The sequence below is a fragment of the Ornithorhynchus anatinus genome, chromosome 4 (assembly GCF_004115215.2).
Source record: "Ornithorhynchus anatinus isolate Pmale09 chromosome 4, mOrnAna1.pri.v4, whole genome shotgun sequence".
In the NCBI taxonomy this organism is placed as follows: Eukaryota; Metazoa; Chordata; class Mammalia; order Monotremata; family Ornithorhynchidae; genus Ornithorhynchus; species Ornithorhynchus anatinus.
In genome coordinates this window covers 106865695-106888141 of record NC_041731.1, presented here as the reverse complement: position 1 = coordinate 106888141, position 22447 = coordinate 106865695, and the positions used below count along the sequence as shown (strand labels likewise).

Here is a 22447-nt window from a genome sequence, read left to right as displayed (position 1 = left end):
TAATCTTGGCCACCACAACAAGGGTTAGCAAGGGCAGTCCTTCCAAGAATGAAAATATGTACTCAGCTCTGTTCTTGGCCTGCTATGTGACCTTCATCTAATCATTTGAACTCTCTGGGCCCTAGTTTTCTCATCTGTAAAATGGGAATAAGATCACTGCTGCCTCCCTCTAGATTGGGAGCACTATGTGGAACAGGAAATGTGTCCTTGCATTCACCTTAGCACTTAGCACAGTGTTTGTACCATAGTACAGTAAATGAAAACTGAGTCATCCAATGGTTATTTAGGCAAGACTATGTCTAACACTGGCATTTGGAAGCAAGGGCATGTTTTCCATCCAGAATTTTCTATCTGTCTAATTGTGAATAAAAGTAACTGGTAGTAAAATTAATAAAATCAGGTTTTTTTATATGGCCTAAATTGTAAGTGTCATTGGGCAGGTTGGAAAATGGTTATTTCTAATACAGGAATTTGATCTTACTGTCAATACGTTAGTAGATTGAAACCAAAATCGTCCAAAAAACCTACAGTCAGACCCCTCATTAGATGGTAAACTCAATTTAAACAGAATTTTGCTGTAAGAGAACTTATAAACTAGAGAACAATTTTTATATACATACCTGACATCTCCATTTGCATAATTTGCATCTCTAATTGCATTGAATTTCCATTCCCCAATTACACTAGTTCCCCATCAAAATGGAAACATCCCCTTTCAGACATCCCTCAATACAAAAATGTAATGCTGTGGGCAACTTACAGAAAGATATATGTTCAATTCCATAGGCCAAGCTAAGGGCTGCCCTTATCTTTATCAATGTTAATGAGGTCTTTTTCAGTGTAAAGTGAAATTTCGATATCTCTGTTAACGGAATAGAGAAACACACAATAGGTGTTCTATAAATATCTGAAGCAGTGGTGATTTTCTGCTGGGATATGCTAAGTCACTGATCTGAAACCACCATTTTTAGAGGTGTTGGGAAAATTCATTACCAGTGATTAGTAGTGAACAAGAACAATAGCAACCTACAAAGCTAGGAAATAAATGGGTAAATGTTTTGAAAGTGCTGCCTTACACCTTCCAGCATCCAACAGTTCTATAGCTTACAGTAACAAAAAAAATAGAAATCATAGCCTGGGGCTCACAGTCTTCATCCCTATTTTACAGTGAGGTAACTGAGGCACAGAGAAATGAAGTGACTTGCCCAAGATCACTGAAAATTTCTACTACAAAATCTACAATGAAAATCATTCCTCAAACATTAACATCCAGGAGCTAAGAATATTATATCTGGGTACAAGATATTCAACAAAATATTTTTATGGTTTGGGTATTCAGATGAGTTCAAATGAGTAGATTATCATTCATTCTGTATTGTTTGGCCCATTTCTTTTTTCTCTAGACCATGACAAATTATGTCTCATTCCTTGGTATATGAGCATTCATCATTAACTTTAAAGAAACACTTTGAACTTATCCAGGAATAAGACAGGTGTCAGTAACTAGCTCCTTGTCAAACTATCTCAACTGAAAATTCATCAGTGCTCGCCAAAGCTTGTAAACAGGTTTGGGGGAACAGCTGCTGAGAGTGTTATTTAGCTATCATTTATTCCTATAAATGGCTCTGTGGAGTATACATGATGAAATGGATCATCTTATTATTAGGACATTTTAGGTAACATTAGTAGCCAAATTGAATGTTTATATCCTGAAAGATTTATCAAAGATTTCCAGGCAGGTTTCTTTCAAAGCTGAATTCTCATTTTCAGAATACACTCTTTTGTGCTTCACGAAGTGATCAAGGAGAGGAAAGAAGCTTTTGGTGGTTTGAAGTTATCTGAAAAGCAGTGAAGTTGCTTCGATTGCCTTCTTCCAGCCTTTACTTCTGGAAGCCTTGAAATGTGCCCTGTGTGAATTTCTGATTTGAGAGGAAACATGTCCTTTTTGGTAGAACAAAATGGATTTTTAGAGACATGTTAATGCATTAACATTACTTCTCTAGTGGCCTAATCTAGTTTCCTCAGTAAAAATGGAATAAATTGGAATGCTTGACAAGCCAGTGAGAATCTTGGTATAATTGGCAACTCTGATTTGTGGTAAAGGAAAGAAGACTAATGGGAAACATGCTGCCAGGCTGTAGACTCAATAGGAATGAAAGGAAAGGGCAGAAAGGTGAGACTGTGGTACTGTATGCGAGAACACAGTAAGCAGCCACAGCACCATAGTCATCCTGGATAAGAGATTCTGGTGGGATCTTTTTGGGTAGAAATGAATAGTCACAAAATCAAAAATATTATTGAGGACAGTGACACAGACCTGCTGACCAGGTTGTGGTGCCTAGGAAATCTTTCATAAGACTGTGGAAAATACCTATTTGTGCAGAGCATTGTAGTGAGTGCTTGGGAGAGTACAATAGAATTAGTAGATAGGAGCGTACAATTTGGAAGAGGGGAGACAAACACTAAAATGAATTACAGGTAGGAGGAAGTGATAAAGTGCAAAGATATGGCCCTAAGGTAATAGAGATATGTAAACACTCAAGAGTTCAAGGACAAGAAAGTGTTTAAGTGGCAATTAAAGGACAAATAGAATGTAATATGAAATATTAATCATATAAGGCTTCTTGGAGGAGGTGTGATTTCCAAAAGGCCATGAAAATGGAAGGAGCAATGGCCTGCTGGATAATAATAATGTTGGTATTTGTTAAGCGCTTACTATGTGCAGAGCACTGTTCTAAGCACTGGGGAGATGCAGGGTAATCAAGTTGTCCCAAGTGAGGCTCACAGTTAATCCCCGTTTTACAGATGAGAAAACTGAGGCACAGAGAAGTGAAGTGACTTGCCCACAGTCACACAGCTGACAAGTGGCAGAGTAGGAATTCGAACCCATGACCACTGACTCCCAAGCCTGGGCTCTTTCCACTGAGGCATGCTGCTTCTCTTGTGACTCTGGACTGTAAGATCCTTGTTGACAGGGAACATGTCTACCAACTCTGCTGTATTGAACTCCCCAGCGTTTTATGCACACAGTGAGTGATTAATAAATACAGTCAGTTGATTGATCAAAGGAGAGCGAGTTTGTCAGATGCAAAGACATTAGCCAGAGACTGGCAACTAGAGAAATGAAAGTGATGCACAGTGATCAAGGATGAGCTTGGCTTGAGAGGAAGGAATTAAGAGTTAAGAGTAATAGATGAGAGTGTAACTGGGGAGAAGTGAGTATTAGAAAAACAGAGAAGAATAATAATGTTGGTATTTGTTAAGCACTTACTATGTGCAAAGCACTGTTCTAAGCACTATATTCTAACCATTAGAATGAGGGTTAGGGAGGATAATGGTATTGTCAACTGAGATGGGAAAACTGGATGAAGGAGAGGATTGGACATGTTGAATTCAAGGTGCTAACAAGTCATGCATGTAGAGATACCCTGGTGGCAAGAGGAGATATGAGATGGTAGATCAGCAGAGCAATGTGAAGCAGATTTGGGAGTTATGAGTGGAAGTGCTAGTTGGAGCCATAGGAGCAGATGCGCCTTAGGGACTGTAAATAATTGAGACTAGAGGCTGACCCAAAACTGAGCTTTGAGAGACCCCCACAGTTAGGAGGTGGAAGGCAAGTGGAGGAGCCTGTGAAAAACTGCAGAGATGCCATAGAGGTAGAAGAACCGTGATGAGATGGTATCTGAAAGAAAGAAAGTCAGAGAGTGTTTTCAGGAGAGTGGGGTTGCCCCGTAGGTGCAAAGGCAGGTGAGGAGATTGGGAAACTGGAAGTTGTTTTGGTGAGAATGAGGTCATAAGTGGCCTCCAGGACCTCCAAATTAAGACAGGAAATTATAGTGGGAAAGTTTCATTTCTCATGCATTGGTTAAACATTTCATCGGGGCAAGAAGAAGGATTTGGGTTGTATAAATAACAGTCTTCAGGGACAACTACTCCTGGAGGAAGTACAAGGAATGATACTATGCAGAGTAAATGACAGCACCTGGTGCAAGAAATATCTATTTGGCAGCCACTCTGTAGCATAAATCAGCATTTAAAAGAATAGAGGGAAGACATCTAAGCAGATTAACCAATTTAAGAACAGGACCTGTATTAAAAATGTGGATATTAGTTAAGAAAAGTTTGTCACAATGACATTCTCCCCATCTTCAAAGTCAGCTGTGGAAGTAAGACAGAATGGTCCCAAACCTGACCTCAAGCAAAGAGCACGTACCTGCAGGCAGTTTCCAGCTTGAATGGTCTCAAAGCTAACTTTTGTTTTTTTTCCGTGACTCCAGGGTGACACGAGTCATAGGCCATCTCTCTCTTGCACAAATTTGAGGAGCAGACTTGGCCAGCCCAGGGCTCGGACCACAGTGGGGGCCCCTAGATGGGGCAGGGGGAACACAGAGATCTCTCTAGGGTTCCGACCTGTACTCCTGCTCCTCTCTGGCCTTTGGCAGGATATTACATCCTGGGTTTCTTATCTGGCAGACCCCCATTTGGCCATTTTCAAAAGCTTTCCGGAATCACATTTCTTCCACATTTCTTCAACAAAGCAGCATGGCTCAGTAGAAAGAGCCCAGGCTTGGGAGTCAGAGATCATGGGTTCTAATCCCGGCTCCGCCACTTGCCAGCTGTGTGACTTTGGGCAAGTCACTTAACTTCTCTATGCCTCTATTACCTCATCTGTAAAATGGGGATTAAAACTGTGAGCCCCACGTGGGACAACCTGATGACCTTGTATCCCCCCCAGTGCTTAGAACAGTGCTTTGCACATAGTAAGCACTTAAAAAAAATCATTATTATTATTTTTATTCCAGGAAATCTTCCCTGATTTATTTCTAGTCCAAACTTATTTTCCTTCCTCAGGCCTTTCAGGACTTCTATGTCACCCAAGCCCTTGAGTTAACCATTTCTCCCCTGCCTTAGCACTTATGTACGTATGTTTAAACTCTGTTGATTCCATGCAACGGTAACTTAGTTTAGCTTCTGTCTCCCCAACTAGATTGTAAACACATCAAGGGCAAGAATTGTGCCAACTAACCTCTGTTATATTCTTCCAAGGAGTACAGAGTTCCTCAAAGAGCACTATATACTATTTATTTATTAATTGATTAGTGTTCACCTCATCCATACCAGGCTGCATAGTGAGCCATAGTCTTACGTCTGCTAACGTTTGAAATGTCTTGCTTTTCTCTTCCCCTCTAAACCCCATGTCTGCAAGCTGATCTTATCAGGCATTTTTGATAGGTCCAATCTTCTGATTTAAGTTAATTTTCATGTTCAGTAGCAGTTTAGAGAAGCATCATGGCCTAGCAGCATGGCCTAGGGGAGCATGGGCCTAGGAGTCAGAAGGACATGGATTCTAATCCTTTGTCTGCTGTGTGTTGTTGGACAAGTCACTTAACTTTTCAGGGCCTCAGTTACCTCATCGTAAAATGAGGATTACGGCTGTGAATATTTTGCTGGTCAGGGACTGTGTCCAACCTGACAAAATTGTATCTACTTCAGTTCGTAGTACAGTGCCTGGCATATAATAAGTGCTTAACAAATATCACAATTATTATTTATATCCATCCTCAGCATTTACATATTTATGGCTACTCGCTTGTATGTTAAATTAGTCATTATGATATCTGTAAACTATTCCTTTTCCCTTTAGTGTCACCCTGGCACTGGACTTGTTCCCTTTAAGCATGTGATAGTAACTCCAATCTCAGCACCGCAGCATTATGAACATATCCGTAATGTTCATAATGTTCTCCCTCATTTAGAACTCCCCCGTTTAGACTGTGAGCCTGTTATTGGGCAGGGATTGTCTCTATCTGTTGACAAATTGTACATTCCAAGTGCTTAGTACAGTGCCCTGCACACAGTAAGTGCTCAATAAATACTATTGAATGAATGAATGAAAGTAATGTATTTTGACGTATGTGTTCCTCTCTAGTCTATAAAGTCATCGTGAGCAGGGAAAATTTCTACCAACTCTGTTGTATTATTGTCTCTGAAGTACAGTGCTCTGCACATGGTAAACACTCAATAAATATGATTGATTGATTGATCCAAGTGAATAGATGACTCAAAAGGGAGAGCGAGCCTGGGAATAGAGGGAAATCAAGGCATAGGGCAGAGGTGGTATTTTGTTTCCACGGTAGCATTTCCTGCTTTCTCTCTCCCCCTCTCTTCCTCCCACCCAAGCACTTATTTTGGTATACCACCATCCGGTAGAGCAGTGGTTTGGAAAATAGGTAGTAAGGGGTTGAGAATGAGTGAAGAGCATGGGGAGATGCACTCCAACACCAGAGGTGTTTCTGCCACAATAAGGGAACATTTCATTTTTATTCACTTGGAGTGGAAGTAAATGGCATGCTGGAGAGAACGAGGTGAGTTCTGATGAACTTTCACCCCTTCCTTCCTTCCTATTTTCCCATGCTCAAAATTGAAATGAGAAGTCAGTGTTGATGACATAGGAGAGATTTAGCCCTGGACTAATTAAGATAATGTAGCCTCCTTGAACGGACTCTGGAAGAACGTTTCCCCAAACCCATGCTGAACTCTATTTAGAAAGTGCCTAAGGTACTTATTGCATTGAATGATTGCACATTCTCAGGTATTAGTACATAGATCAGAATCTAATAATGATATTTTCTTGCCAACAAGGATACCATACAGGAAGTGACTTCTAGCATATCCTTCTTTTCTGAACTTTGAAGTATTCTGGCACCTATACCTGCTAGTTTTGCTATAGACATCGTTCATATTCTTTATCAGATTTTTTGCACATTGTCTAAATGATTTAAATGTGAGTGATGTTTCTTTCCATTTAACTGAAGATATATAGCCATGGTCCTATGTACCCATCAATTACACAAGGAATTTGTAGTTGGACCTAGAACGAAGGGCTTAAACTACTGACTAGATGTTAAGTGCTCACTTGAGGAAATGCTGATTCGTTCCTGCATGAAAGCACAAAGGCTTGAAGGAGTCCTAAGTATATGGTGTGGGCCCATTGAAATACTCCAGTCTTTTATAAAGCCTCTGTTTATTGCCTTCTTGTGGAGGTGGGTGAGGGGGAATGGGAAAGAACATATTTGTCAAAGCTGCGTTCAAACTAAACAAAACTGCATTGTTGAAGGAAATTTTAATGTGTGCCTAAGATTAAAATGTTGCTGAATGAAAAATACTTATCATCAAGAAACGGGCCTCATTTTAGTGGGAAAGTATGTGGGTGTTTTCTCTCCTATTCCTTTCTCTCTTCCCTTCCCCTCCCCTTTCCCACATTCCAGTTTCTTCTTTCCTGTAAGATTCAAAGAACCTGCCTCTTAGTTTTCTACACTAAGTCTTTTCAGTTTATACACACCTATAATAATAACATGAGCAGAGTACCACCCTCTGTGGGACTGCACACATTGCATATAAGTTGTCCTGGCCAGCCTCTGGAAGACCAATGGGACATCAGTGTCGCACTTTTGACTCTGGTGGTGCAGCATCAGCAGCAAGAATTCTGGGAATGCAAGAACAGGGAAAGCTGAGGGGAGTGACAGGAGAAACTAAGGTACTACACCAGGTAAGCACAGCTGTCATGGCCAGCTCCTCCCCAGAGCTCCTAAAGCTGTTTCCTTTCTCTAAAAACTCCAAAAGGATTGCCACCCTGAGCCCCTCCGAGCCGCAGAGCTGGCACTTGAAGGGAGTCAATGTCAGTAGCTGCTGAAAGTACCTCTGCTGTTTTTTCCCTGCTGTTTTTTAACCTCCTACCACACCGTCTTCACAACTTCGCCCCAGGTACTTCTGAATGTCTCACAGCCCTGCTTAGGCGTTTTTTGAACTGGTACCTGAGTATGTGTCTTTGCCCAACTGTCTTTGTGGGTTTTCCTCTTTGTATTCCTCTTGGGTGGGTGGTGTGTGTCTTAATTAGTTCCCATCCCTTCCCTGCCTTTTCTTTCCTTCTCTCAACCTCTTCTCTTCTGACCCTTCCTTCACATATGTTTAAACCATTGATCTAACTTCTGGAAGCCTTTGAATTTAAGTTACTTAGGATTGGTCAATTTAACATATGACTTGAAGTGGTCCCTTTAGCTTACAACTGCCTTACACCTGACAATATCTAAAGCAACACAAGAAAGGGCATGATTGTACAGTGCGTTTTATTCTTGGTTTGGCCAAGGAGGTAATAATTTAAGTCTTTTAATGGATATAAGTGCCTCGAAGGGCACATCGCAATTTAAGACATAAGCACCTCACTGTTGGTGTGATTTCAAGCCAGATCTTGTCTGAAGAAAAGATATGGGGTCATTGGTAGTGTAAAAAACCAAAGACATTGCTAAAGAAAATGGCTTTTCTTCAGTACTAACATTTTTAATAAAAGGCTCTGAACTGGCTTGACCTTAGCCTGTGCTTTTTGGCTAAAGTCATTAAAATGATTAGAACCTCAAGCAGGGTTATAGTGTTAAAATGTCTTGCCTTTTATTCTTCTGAACCAAACAGGCTCATTTTAAGCACAGTACATATCACAATAATTCAGTCTAACTCTTCTATCAGTCTAGTCGAGTTTCTTCCACAGATTCCCTGAATCTTTGTTAAAAACATAAATCACTGGATTAAATTTGGAAAGAATGATGAAAGCTAAATTCGTGTATATACATGTGGTGGTACAAATGGACCTTTTTATTATTTAACCTGAATGAAAGCAGTAAATTTGAAACAGGTTTAACTGATGATATTAGTAATCCACAACAGATTTAGTAAATGTTGTTGAATGAACCTTAGTTTTGTTCAGTAATCTGCTGGATTAAAGAAGGGACAGATAACTCAAACAGTCTGCAAAGAATCATATTATTGTGCTGCTTAACTTTTTTTCTAACCAAAAATTACACTGGCCATGGCATATTTTAGTTGTTAGCAAATTAGACCAAAAAGAATGTTGCCATTTTTCTTACAGTGCTTCTGGTTAGGCTGTGGTAGTTTGACCAAGGTTCTAGGAATTGTAGAGAATATTGATACTACTATTAGGATCTCAACCAGACCTAGACTTGGTTGTTACTTAAGAATCTAATGTCTCAATATGTGTTTCATGAAAATTGTGCGGACTTGTTCGGCTTTGCATAATGTCCATAGATCTAGATGGACACAAATTTCATAAGACAAAATCACATTAAATGACTTTGTCATAATTCTGGAAAATATGTTTTTAAGGAATCAGCAATATTTAGGTGTAAGATGGGATATTGACCACAGAAAAGATGGGGTTCAGTAGAATCTGAATGTAATAGATTGAAAAAAAAATACACACCTAATCTCATCTTTTCAAAATATCAGGAAATTCAATCATAAGAGATGAACCAACCTCCAGGATATGTACCTTAAAAAAAAGTCTCATTCTGTGGGTGCTGATGGTCCCACAATTTCAGTCAACAATTCATCCCTGTTTTACCCTGTTTTATGGGAAGACCACAATTTTGGGAGATTCCTATCCCTTGAGAGCCCTCGTGGGACAGAAGCTGTGAATGCCTGGAAGATATCTAGGGCAGCCCAAATTCTCAGTTCCACAGTGTGGAAACCAGGGGAAGCTCCTTTTAAGAAGGGATGACCACTGTTTCTGTGGGTTTTCAGTCTTTGAAGTAGCAGAACATTTCTTCCTTGATCTATACCAGAGTTTACTGAGGAGCTACCAAGAGCCATAGGAAAGATTTTTCTATCATAACATCCTACTCTGTGGGGTAGGTACTAGGAAAAGGAATGGAGCTTGGATTTAGACATTGTCACCTCAATCAATCATCAATCAATAGTATCACTCCTCTTCTTAAAAACCTCCAGTGGTTGCCTGTCAACCTCCGCACAAAACAAAAAACTTCTCACTCTAGGCTTCAAGGCTCTCCATCACCTTATCCCCTCCTACCTCTCCTCCCTTCTCTCTTTCCACTGCCCACCCTGCACTCTCCGCTCCTCTGCTGCCCACCTCCTCACCGTCCCCCATTCTCGCCTATCCCGCCATTGACCCTTGGGCCACATCCTCCCGCGGTCCTGCAACGCCGACCCACCTCACCTCTGCCAAATGAATTCCCCTCTTCAAAACCCTCCTTAAAGCTCACCTCCTCGAAGAGGCCTTCCCAGACTGAGCTCCCCTTTTCCCTGTGCTACCTCTACCCCCCCTTCACCTTTCCACAACTAAACCCTCTTCTCCCCCCTTTCCCTCTCCTCCTCCCCTTCTCCTTTCCCATCCCCTCAGCACTGTACTCATCCGCTCAACTGTATATATTTTCATTACCGTATTTATTTTGTTAATGAGATGTACATCACCTTGACTCTATTTATTGCTACTGTTCTTGTCTGTCTCCCCCGATTAGACTGAAAGCCCGTCAATGGGCAGGGATTGTCTCTATCTGTTACCGATTTGTATATTCCAAGTGCTTAGTACAGTGCTCTGCACATAGTAAGTGCTCAATAAATACTATTGAATGAATGACTGAATATTGATTGGTTGTGTATGTATAAAGAGCTATATTAAACATTTGGGATAGTACACTAGAAAACATGGTTCCCGCCCTCAAGAGGCTTACAGTTAAGAGGGGAAGACACAAAAAAATTTGCACATACTTCGTTCCCTCCAGAACCTAGGGTCTCTTCTTTATGGTTGATAAGGGGCCTATATCAAAGGGAGCACTGTTTCTTGTGTAAATAAGCAGAAGCTCTAAAATTGAGAGTCCCTTTTCCCTCCCAATCAAGCTTCTGGATCCCAGACCAGGTTTGCTCTGTTCTGATGAGTGCTGAGTGCCGAGAAAGAAAATAGAAGCTGCTTAGCCTACAGTATTCTTTAGTATAAAGGTATTTCCTTTTCAAAGCCTGGCAGCTCCATCAAGGAATGGCCAATGCACGGGGTTGTCGGAACAGGTGCCATCACACTTACTAATCTTCAGAACAAGCATAGATGATGGAAGGTACTGGGGGGAAGTGTTCTTCTCCCCCCTCACTGGTAGAGAAACTGAGGCATGAAACACATAAGTGGCTTTCCTGAAATCCCACAACTTGACATTCTGAGGCAGGATTAGAACATTAGTCTCCAGTTTCTCCACAAGGGACTTGGTTCACTAGATTTTATTTTCTCCTTGAAAAACTACTCAAAAAGAGACAGATCATAACTGGAAACTTCTAACAGAACCTTGCTGTGCCGCACAGGCCAATTCAGTTAAAGCTTTAAAACTAGAAGTCTGGTAGGCTAGTAGAAAGAAAGGGATTTCAAAGGTTGAGGATTCGCCCTAGAATGCGGCTGCCTTCCTGGAATTAAAATCCTTAGCCCTATTTTCTCGGATGTTCTGACTCTTAAATGTCATGAGAGGTCAAACACAATTTCTGTGGTAAAAGGATCCTAATTTGTAATTGGGCCTCATGGATTAAAATTCAATACCTGAAATTTTACACGGAAGTGAATGAGCAGGGAGGGCAGACTGCAGAGCCTGGTTTTAATATGTAATGGCAGGTAACTCCCTTTGGCACTGCATATAAAGATCGCAAATGGTCTTTAAGAGTGTTCAGCTGTGGACTGCATACTGCAGCCATTCCTTATTGTGCTGTTTATCGCCGAGCCCAGTGAGAAGCATGGATCTGTGGGTGAAATGTTCTCAACTGTGGAGACTGAGCTGAATCTGGACTAATTTCAACATCTAAATGGGAGATGCAATTACCAAAGGCAATAAATAGGCAAATGAAATTCTATATTCACTTTCATTATATCTAGTTATTGATACCATGATTCAATAATGGCTTCCGAGACACTGTTAAGTCCTCCCCATAATTTTTCCTAAACTGGAATGTGTTTTACCTGCTTTCCATTTATTACCAAATTGTAGACACTTGGTCACTAAACCTTCTGGGAAAATGAGAAAATCAGAGTTGCTCCTCACCCTAGAGGCAGACATAAATGTATAAAATGGTGACTGACTGAAAATGCAGCTAACATATTTCATTGGCCAGCTAACCTACGATTAAAATTTTCTACTTCCCTACCGTTTCTCTAAGATGCAGAGATGAGTGAAAGTCAATTCATTCAATATCATCTGCTATATGTGTTTGAATTTCTAATGAACTCTGCATTAAGTATTTTTAATGTGTCAATTCTGGAAGCATTTTCTAATCGCAAAATATCATTTCCTGTCCTCTTCCGAGCAGGTTTTGGAACTGCAGGAGCCACTGCAGTTCGGCAGAGGTCACGAACCCATCCGACGAAGTAGAGATGAATATAAAATATGCTACTGGGTTAACAGGCCTTATTACTGCACACATCCAGTATCCATTTTTTATTTAAATTCATTTAAAGGTTAAAGAGCAGTAGTTTTTATTGTTGTTTTGCCTTGGGTTTGGTTGAATTATTCTGCGTGTTTCTACCACCACAAGGTAGAAAAAGGCAGGCTGGCTAATTACCTCATATGAATCACTGCTTCAGCTCCACCTAATAAAGCTACTATCATCGTATGGTAGAGTCTTATATTTCCATTAGAACCAGAAATGCTAATGATCTGAGTTAACGAGCTGATCTAAATGTGATATAAACCTGAGCCAAGGTTGGAGTTTAATCTGGGGAGTTCCAGGTGCTGTTCGGTTTGTGTTTTCTATTTTGGGTTTTAGGGTGGAGAAAGGTGGGGAAAGAGGTTAAAGTGAAATCGATCTAAGTGAGACAAAATATTTTTCTTCATTATCATTTTTGCTCAAAATTCAATAAGGTGATAGAGAAATTAATTTAAGGGTTTAAATAGCACCAAGGCAATATCTAAAAATAAGGCCTAATCCCTTGGTATTTTCCAAGAGTATTCTGATATTTTATTTTTCAGAAGGATCCGTGCCCGCCACCTTTATGGAAGGTAGGAGAGGTGACAGAGTCATAGAAAGGACTAAAATACCAGAATTAATAATTAATTGCAGAAATGGTATAGTTGGGGGATGAAGGAGAATGGAATTGGAGAGGTGATACCAAATTTATAATTCATTTGCCAAGCGCAGAATTTCTGTAATTTACCTTTGCAAGTACAGCTTCCCAGAGGAAGTTTCTGAGACACCCATATAGTATACTCCTAATTCCCAGGTAGAGCAGTTGTTGCTATATGGCCTTTCATCCAATTTTGAAGCAAAAAACTCATGCTCTTTTCTTAACAATGATGAATATACTCTTGTCATTTCATCTGAAGAAAATAATTTTCTCCTTGTCCTTTAGAAACGCTTGGTAAGGTCCATGTAAATATGATAGTGAAAGAAGACATCACATTTCGCTTTAGGTAACTGTAGCAACATGGAGGATTCTAGTAGCCATTTTTTTTTATTTGAAGTGACAAACATCTCTCTGAAAAAAAATTGTTCTAGAAATTTATTGGAAATGAAAGGAACCAAAAAACAGTGCCATCTGAATGTATGAGTGACTTGCAAACACCCATACTGAGTGACAGGATTTGTGGGGAACTTAAAATGGAGGTTTTTTCTTTTCTCTATTTGGTCATTCATCTCTGTTCTTGTTTCAACCTCCTTTTGTCCTTTTTTTTTTCACTTTTCTCCCTCTCTTCCACTTTGGGCAGTGTCTTTGGTCTTCTTTTCTACTCCTGGGCCTTTCTTCTTTACAGTCATGCCTCCCCTGAGACCTTCCCGGAGAAGCAGCGTGGCTCAGTGGAAAGAGCACGGGCTTTGGAGTCAGGGCTCATGAGTTCGAATCCCAGCTCTGCCACTTGTCGGCTGTGTGACTGTGGGCAAGTCACTTAACTTCTCTGTGCCTCAGTTCCCTCATCTGTAAAATGGGGATTAAGACTGTGAGCCCCACGTGGGACAACCTGATTCCCCTATGTCTACCCCAGTGCTTAGAACAGTGCTCGGCACATAGTAAGCGCTTAACAAATACCAACATTATTATTATTATTATTATTAAGCTCTCCACCCCATCTCTCTTTGTGTCATCTATGCACTTGGATCTGTGGTGTTCGGTATTCCCCTCCACCTTCAGCCCCAAAGCACTTATGTACATGTCTATAAATTATATATTATAAAGTATTTATATTAATGTCTTGCCCCATCTCTAGACTCTTCGCTTATTATGGGCAGGTAATGTGTTTATCAACTCTTTTTTATTGTAGTCTCTCAAGCCCTTAGAACAGTGCTCTGCACACAGTAAGCCACTCAATAAGTACCACTGATTAATTCTTCTCCTTTCTCTACCTTCTTAGCCACTTGGAAATTTCCATTTCGAGACCTGTCTTTCAGCCTCCTTACTGCAATAGTCAACCTTCACTTCATCCCCAGATCCTGCCTCTCCCAGCCATTTTTTTCCTACTGTGGCTGGTTTCTGCAGGTTGAACTCTTGACCCCTTCTCTTGTTCCAGATATGTTGAATTCCCTTCCCAAATTCCCTTTAACACAGACACTCTTTCTGAGCTGTGGAACTTTAGCGACAGGAGGCAAGGTGGAGGGATCCTGGTATTTAAACTAAGACTCTCAGACATAAGGAAACCTATAAGGCACATTAGGCATCAACTCTAAAATGGGAAACAGATAAGCCAAAAACTGGATTCTCCAGTATAAAATGGGACAAATGGCCATATTATCTCATCCCACAGTTAGTGCCCCACTGCCTACCTCCTCCCTTTCTGCTATCCCATAACAACCTGCAGCTCTGGGACACAATTCTACCAAGGCTGATATGCCTACTGACCAGTTCACGTGTCCTAAAAATGAGTGGATGGTGGTACCTTACCGTTCTGGAGATATTATCTTAGTGTAGTTTATAGTATACTATTTCTACATCAGTTAATTCCCTTTGACTTCCATTTATTGTCTACAGATACAAAGCAGAGCAGCAGAGCACAGATATAAGACCAAAGATCTAGTATGCAAATTGTGAAAGGAAAATAAACTGTGTTCCAACTCAGGGGCTTTGGGGGCCAACCAACACTTAAAGAAACTAACCCTTAAAATGATTCTCTATGAAAAAAATGGCTTCAATATTACAGTCTATTTTGCATGAGTATCTGGAAAAATCAATTAGCTTTTTTGTCTGAAATGACTGCAGCTCTTATATACTCTCTCAATTTGCTGGGAGGACCACATGGACTCACCAATTGAAACATGGAAAGGGGAAGAAGAAGCAAAATAAACAAACAACACTTTCAACTGAATCATTTTAGGATGAGAGAAAGGACCTTAGGGGAAGGTAGAATATCTGAGCCCTAAACTAGGGCTAGCACATATCTGCCAAAGGGGACTACCATCACTTCTGGCAGCAAAGAAAATTCCAGCTAAACATTGCCCCTGGGTTGGGGAAGGGCAGGTGCTAGTAGCAGAAACCATTTCATGCCCTATGAGCACAATAACTTTCTCTCATCATGATAGTAGCTTGGGTCTCCACTTGTGTAAAATCACAAGGCCCCCTCCTTTCTAGTCCATCACTCCCCTTGCCTCAGTTCCAAGCTCATTGTGGGCAGGGAATATGTCTGTCTGTTATACTGTATTTTCCCAAGCGCTTATTATAGTGCTTTGCACACAGTAAGCACTCAAAACATACGATTGAATAATAATAATAATGGTATTTGTTAAGTGCTTATTATAATGTTGGTATTTGTTAAGCGCTTACTATGTGCAGAGCACTGTTCTAAGCGCTGGGGTAGATACAGGATAATCAGGTTGTCCCACGTGAGGCTCACAGTTAATCCCTATTTTACAGATGAGGAAACTGAGGCACAGAGAAGTTAAGTGACTTGCCTACAGTCACACAGCTGACAAGTGGCAGAGCTGGGATTCGAACCCATGAACTCTGACTCCCAAGTCTGGACTTTTTCGACTGAGACACGCTGCTTCTTATGTGCAAAGCACTGTTTTAAGGACTGGGGTAGATGTTATTATTGAACAATAATAATAATAATAATGATATTTGTTAAGCACTTACTGTGGGCAAAGCACTGTTCTAAGCACTGGGGTAGATACAGGGTAATCAGGTTGTCCCAGGTGGGGCTCACACTTTTAATCCCCATTTTACAAATGAGGTAACTGAGGCCCAGAGAAGTTAAGTGACTTGCCCAAGCTCACTCAGCAGACAAGTGGCAGAGGCAGGATTAGAGCCCATGTCCTCTGATTCCCAAGCCTGGGCTCTTTCCACTAAGCCGTGCTGCTTCTCTTTTGAATGAATGAGTGAAGGAATTAATGAATATTGTACTCTCCCAAGAATTTAGTACATTTGCTCTGTAAGCAATGCATGCAGTAAGTGCTCAATAAATCCGTTTGACTGATTTGACCACCGCTCTGCAGCTTTGCTGACCCTTCTACCCACACCCTTAACAAACCCCCACTATATCCCTGCCTTCCCTCCATATCCTCCTATTTTATATCTGTTCCTTAACATATATGTATCATCTCTATGAGTCTAAAGGGGCAGGGCTGGGGTTTATGTATCCCAACAGGAAAGAGGTTGTGTACATTCATTCATTCAATAGTATTTATTGAGCACTTACTATGTGCAGAGCACTGTACTAAGCACTTGGAATGGACAATTCGGCAACAGAGACAATCCCTGCCCAGTGACAGGCTTACAGTCTAATCATAACTTCTGAGGCTTTCCAGGGCAGTGAAATTCACTGCTCTGATCTCTGATGCATAGCTGTTACCATCTCTGACCCACACCAAAAGAACCTGTAGAAAAGGTTAGCTTAGGGCCTTAATAAAAATAATAATAATGTTGGTATTTGTTAAGCTCTTACTATGTGCAGAGCACTGTTATAAGTCCTGGGGTAGATACAAGGTAATCGGGTTGTCCTACGTGAGGCTTACAGTCTTCATCCCCATTGTACAGATTTGGCCACTGAGGCCCACAGAAGTTAAGTGACTTGCCCACAGTCACACAGCTGACAAATGGCAGAGTCGGGATTCGAACCCATGACCTCTGGGTCCCAAGCCTGTGCTCTTTCCACTGAGCAACGCTGCTTCTCAGCCTTCCCTAGTCTGAGATCAGCCCTGCCCTGTGGCTCTGCTATAGCCCCATCCCAACAGACTGGTTTCTGTCCCTTTTGCCCATCTTCCCAGCCTCCAAGCAACAGTCTGTCCCGGCCTCCAGTGGTTTCTGAAAGGCTTCTGGCAGCATCAATGTATCACCTACTCATCAATCAGAGATACTGATTGTGTGTTTACTATGTTTTAAGACTGAGCCCTTCCCTTCCCTCTGCCCCTCCTCCCCTCCCCATTCCCCCTACTCCCTCCCTCTGCTCTACCCCCTTCCCTTCCCCACAGCACTTATGTATATTTGTATATATTATTTATTACTCTATTTTATTAATGAGGTGTATGTATCTATGATTCTATTTATCTATTTTGGTGGTTTTGATGCCTGGCTACTTGTTTTGTTTGGTTGTCTGCCTCCCCCATTTAGACTGTGAGCCCGTTGTTGGGCAAGGTTTTTCTCTATCTGTGGCTGAATTATACATTCCAAGCTCTTAGTACAGTGCTCTGAACCTAGTAAGTGCTCAATAAATATTATTGAATGATTGAATGAATTAAATGAACGTTAAGGGCACCGTACTAAGCACTAGGGAGAATACAGTGCAACAGAGTTAGCAGACACATTCTCTGCCCACAGTGAGCTTGTGGCCTAGAGAAGCAGCATGGTGTAGTGGATAAGGCATGAGCCTGGAAGTCAGAAAGTCATGGGTTCTAATCTTAACTCCACCACATGTACGCTGTGATGATTTTACGCCAATTACTTCACTTTTCTGGGCCTCAGTTACCTCATCTATAAAATGGGGATTAAGGGTGTGAGCCCCATGTGGGACAGGGAATGTGTCCAACCTGATTAACTTCTATCTACCCCAATGCTAAAACAGTTCTTGGCACTTAAACACTTAACAAGTACCATAATAATCATAATAATAATGGTATTAGTATTATTAGAGGGAGAGAGACAATAATATGAATAAGAAATTTATACTATATAATTTAAAGATAGATACATAAGTGCTATGGGGTTAAGGATGGGGTGAATGTCAATTGTCATAAGTTAGAGTCCCTTAGAATCACATCAGTGTTTAAGGAGAACTTAGACTGTGAAGACTCCTGGGGAGTGAACATTTGAGTTAGTGAACATAATCCCTGCTCTCAAGAAGTTTACAATCTAGCACCTGACCTCATAGGATATAGTGGTCCTTTGTATTCGGAGAAGATAGCCCTTGCGATGAAATTCTCCTAATGGAGTATGTGACAGAAAAGGACTTTACTGAACCTGTGATTTGGTCCACTGTACTCTCCAAACCACTTAGTGTAGTTCTTTGCACACAGTAAGTGCTCCAAAAATGTGACTGAATGAACGAATTGCTGTGCTGTCATATTTGATGTCTGTGGCTCTTTTCCCTTTGCCTCCTTGCCTCTTCATCTTTAGGATGCTTCTGCTCCTGGACTGCTGATCCTTTCTGAATTGCCACAGGCCATGATGATCTATCCTACCATAGCCGCCAAACTAGGTCATCACTAGGGATATCACATTATCTCAAGCCTATTCCAGGACCTGCAGCTCTACTGAAACTTTTCACTAAAATTCCTGGATAATTGCATTAGTAATTGATTTCATTTTGCTAATGATGACCTTAGCCAAGACCCTGAACCTCTCTATGCCTCTGTTTCTCTGTGCATTAATCATGAACAACAATTTATTCCCACTTCAGAGGGTTGTTAGGTAAAACACGATGCCTTAGTAAGGTGGAACATAAGCACAATATGATCAAGAATCAATTGTACTCAGAATTTCTTCACTAATGTAAATAAACCTACATACAGTTTAGAATTGAAATAAAAGAAAAAGTTAAAAAGGAGAGAAACTATTCCTTTAAACTGATTGCTTATCAAGTGTGCATTGTCTTCTCAAAATACACATCTGAAAGTGCAGAGGCTAGACTTCCCTTCAGAAAACAAATGACACGGAGTGCTATATTTTAAGGACCATTAAAATGCTGAAATTTCACAGTGGCTTAAAAACTGCAAGTTATTTAGCCTGGATAGTTCTGTAATTGTGATGCAGGGGGGAAATTCAGTGTTAAATGATCCTCCAACTTTCCTCACCTATAATGTGGTAGGGGAGAACTAGTGTGGATGTGCTGGTCTGTAAAATAAATTATGTAAAATGACTGTTGGACTCAAATTCCAGGTGGGTCATATAGATTACACCCGATGAGCCCTAGTGGTTCAGGTGTCTTGGTAGCGGTCCATTGCTAACTGCCCATATTGCAGTTGATCTATAATGATGGTGAATTCACAGTGGATATCTGCTACTATCTGCTACAGGACCACTGTCGTGTGTGATCATGGAATTCTATATATTTGCTTCTTAATATTCATCAGATAACTATGGATAATAACTGCAGTTTTATTGTTTATAAAATTAAATTTGAATACAAATAATTACCACGTTATCAGTGAGTTTTCACTGATAACATGGTAATAATTTGGGTTGTTTAGTTGTCATTTCTTCTTTGACTTTCCTTTTACACCTTCCTTCCAACTCCTATTAGTTAAAAGGGAATTATGTGAGAAGGACATGAAAAGAAAGAACCTGTTATTTCATAAATCTATTCACCTAACATTGTCTAAAATTACAGAATTACAAGTAATATGTAGGGTTTCATTAAAACCAAACAACAAGCTTAAAAGCCTGCTTTAAAAATAAATACTAAGGAATGGAATTCCATAAGGAAACAGTAATTTTCTAAATAATCAAAGTTGTAGTGTATGTCTGCTGTATTTAAATGCATGTGTACATTTTTTCTAAACACACACATAATTTCAATTGTATTTTTTAAAATTATGACTTACATATGGCACTGGGAGAGGATGTTTTAGAAAATCATAAAATGTTCTTGCTTGTAAAAGCAATGTCCTTTCTTGTTAATGCCAAGAATCTTTTTCCCTAAACACTCATTCTCAGCTCAAGACACTGTAGCCGCTAATGAGGAAAACACGGCAAGTACCTCTGTTGAATGTTTTCCTTTGTTTATCTACAGGGATTTCATTCTGTAATAGGGAAGAATCCCTTAGTATCAATGAGTCTGGAAGTGATCATATTCTGCCAAGAGTAAAGTTGTAAAGCTTTGTGTGCCAAGAGTGTAAATTCACTTGAAATAACGCACAGAGAACTTTGTCATCTTGGAAAGCTTTGACCAAATTGTTTCTATTGTCTTCATTTATAGAATGCATTCCATATCATTTACGCACATTCTCGGCTCCATTTCCAGTTACGGTGTCGATGGCTGTCAGCCTCCAGACGATGTGAAACTAAGTTGACAGAGACTGTGATCCTAGCAATTGATGATGATGATGGTATTAGTTAAGCGCTTACTATGTGCCAAGCACTATTCTAAGCACTGCGGTAGATACAACGTAATCAGGTTGTCCACGTGGGGTTCACAGTCTTAATCCCCATTTTACAGCTGAGGGAACTGAGGCCCAGAGAAGTGAAGTGACTTGCCCAAAGTCACACAGCTCACAAGTGGCAGAGCCGGAATTAGAACCCAAGACCTCTGACTTCCAAGCCCGGGCTCCTTCTATTAAGCCACTCTGCTTCCCACTTGGCACTGTGTGTGTGTGTGTGTGTGTGTGTGTGTGTGTGTGTGTTGGCGTGGGCCGGCGGTGGTGGAAGGGGGGAGTGAAGTTTTCAGTCTGTTTTGGTTTCCAAAGCCGCTATTCTAGTTACCAGCAACACCAACCTTGAAAAGCCACTCCATGCCCCAAACTAATGAATCTCTTTAGGTAGAAAAAAGCTAGTACTTTAATTCAGCATATAAATGGAGTGAAAACATTTGCTGGGGGAAAAATACAAAAACTACCCATGCAACATTTTGATTTCCTGTTTAAAGCATGAATAACTTGTGAAATCTCATCTGGGCCTCTAGAAAGACCTGCTGGTTTCTTTCCTTCAAAAGATGTTCAGATTTTACATCTTAAGCATTATAACCCCTAAATAAAATAGAGGGTGTTGCCAAAAATCATTTATATGGCCTTTAGTTCCTACTCTGGACTCTGGTATTCTCTTGAGATGCAATTTAAGAATTTAAATTCAATTTAAGAATATATATTTTTTAAAGACTTCCTTTGAAATAGGCAAGGTTTAGGGGTTGTTGGGCTGTTGGTTTTTTTTTTTTTTTGTATTCTTACATCGCAAAATTGCTCTGTTGTTATAAATACTGCATGTAAAATTACCCGATAGCCCAGCATTCCATTTTTACAGGGGATACTGCATCATTAAGCATTGAAAGAATATAATATAACTATTCAGACTGCTTAAAATATTTTGTAACCATAAATTATTATCCAAAAATATTTTTCAAGTAGATAAAAAGAGTTGTCAATTCTGTATACTGAATGCCTCATAAGGGGCTCGTTTGTGGTTGAAAACTGAATAAAAGCAGTAAATTAAGACCAGACTTAACCATAGAGAAGCTGTAATCCAGTGCAGATTTCCTTGGTGAATGAAGTATTGTTGTGTGGATTTATCCTCCTTGCTTGTACAGTTAACCAATCACATCTGTAGTCGAAGTGCTGCCTGAGCACACAGACCGTTGGGTTCAGTAACCCCATGGAGGTAAGCACATGCTGGTTTACATTGTATTGATAAGTACAAAATAAACTTCACCAACTGTTTCACCAGAGCTTCCTGTGGAAGGGCAGATTTTAGGCTGATGTGAGAGGAAAAAAGTGCATCCAAAGCATGCATGGAAACAGTATGTGGAAAGAGCAGAAGCTTAACAATCAAAAGACTGTCACGTATGTTTTGTGATCTTAGCAAGTAACTTAAATTCTCTGTGCCTCAGTTACCTCATCTTTAAATTGGGTATTAAACTGTCAGCTGAATGCGGGCAGGGAACATGTCTACCAACTCTGTTGTATTGTCCCACGTATAGTGCTCAGCACACAGTAAATGCTTAATAATTATGATTGATAGATTGCCTGATTGACCTTACTCTCTCAGACTTAGACTGTAAAGGACAGGAATTGTGTTCAAACTTACTACCTTGGTCATGGATTTGATTCCTGGCTCCTCCACTTGTCAGCTGTGTGACTCTGCCCAAGTCACTTAACTTCTCTGTGCCTCAGTTACCTCATCTGTAAAATGGGAATTAAGACTGTGAGCCCCATGTGGGACAATCTGATTTCCTTATATACCCCCTAGTGCTTAGAACAGTGCTTGGCACATAGTAAGCACTTAAATACTATCATTATTATCATTATTATTATTATTATCTACCCCAGCACTTAGAACAGTGCTTGACACAGAGTAAGCACTTAACAAACAGCATTTTAAAAATAAATGACTACCAGTGATGGAGGCTGGACTCACTTCTGGGTACCTATGAAGGATGGGCCTTTTTTCAGAGGGCAAGGACTAACCAGTAAGTCAGATATGGATAGGTGTGCTTCTCAGTTATAAAATTGTTCTAGATATCTGAGAATCAATGCATGTTAAAGGAGT

General features: G+C 40.4%; 1 protein-coding gene across 32 annotated transcripts in view; it reads left to right on the top strand.

Annotated features, from left to right (window-relative positions):
* ADGRL2 (adhesion G protein-coupled receptor L2) overlaps positions 1 to 22447 on the top strand; it is a 701088-nt gene that overhangs the window by 265248 nt on the left and 413393 nt on the right. The gene's annotated exons all lie outside the window — the stretch shown is intronic.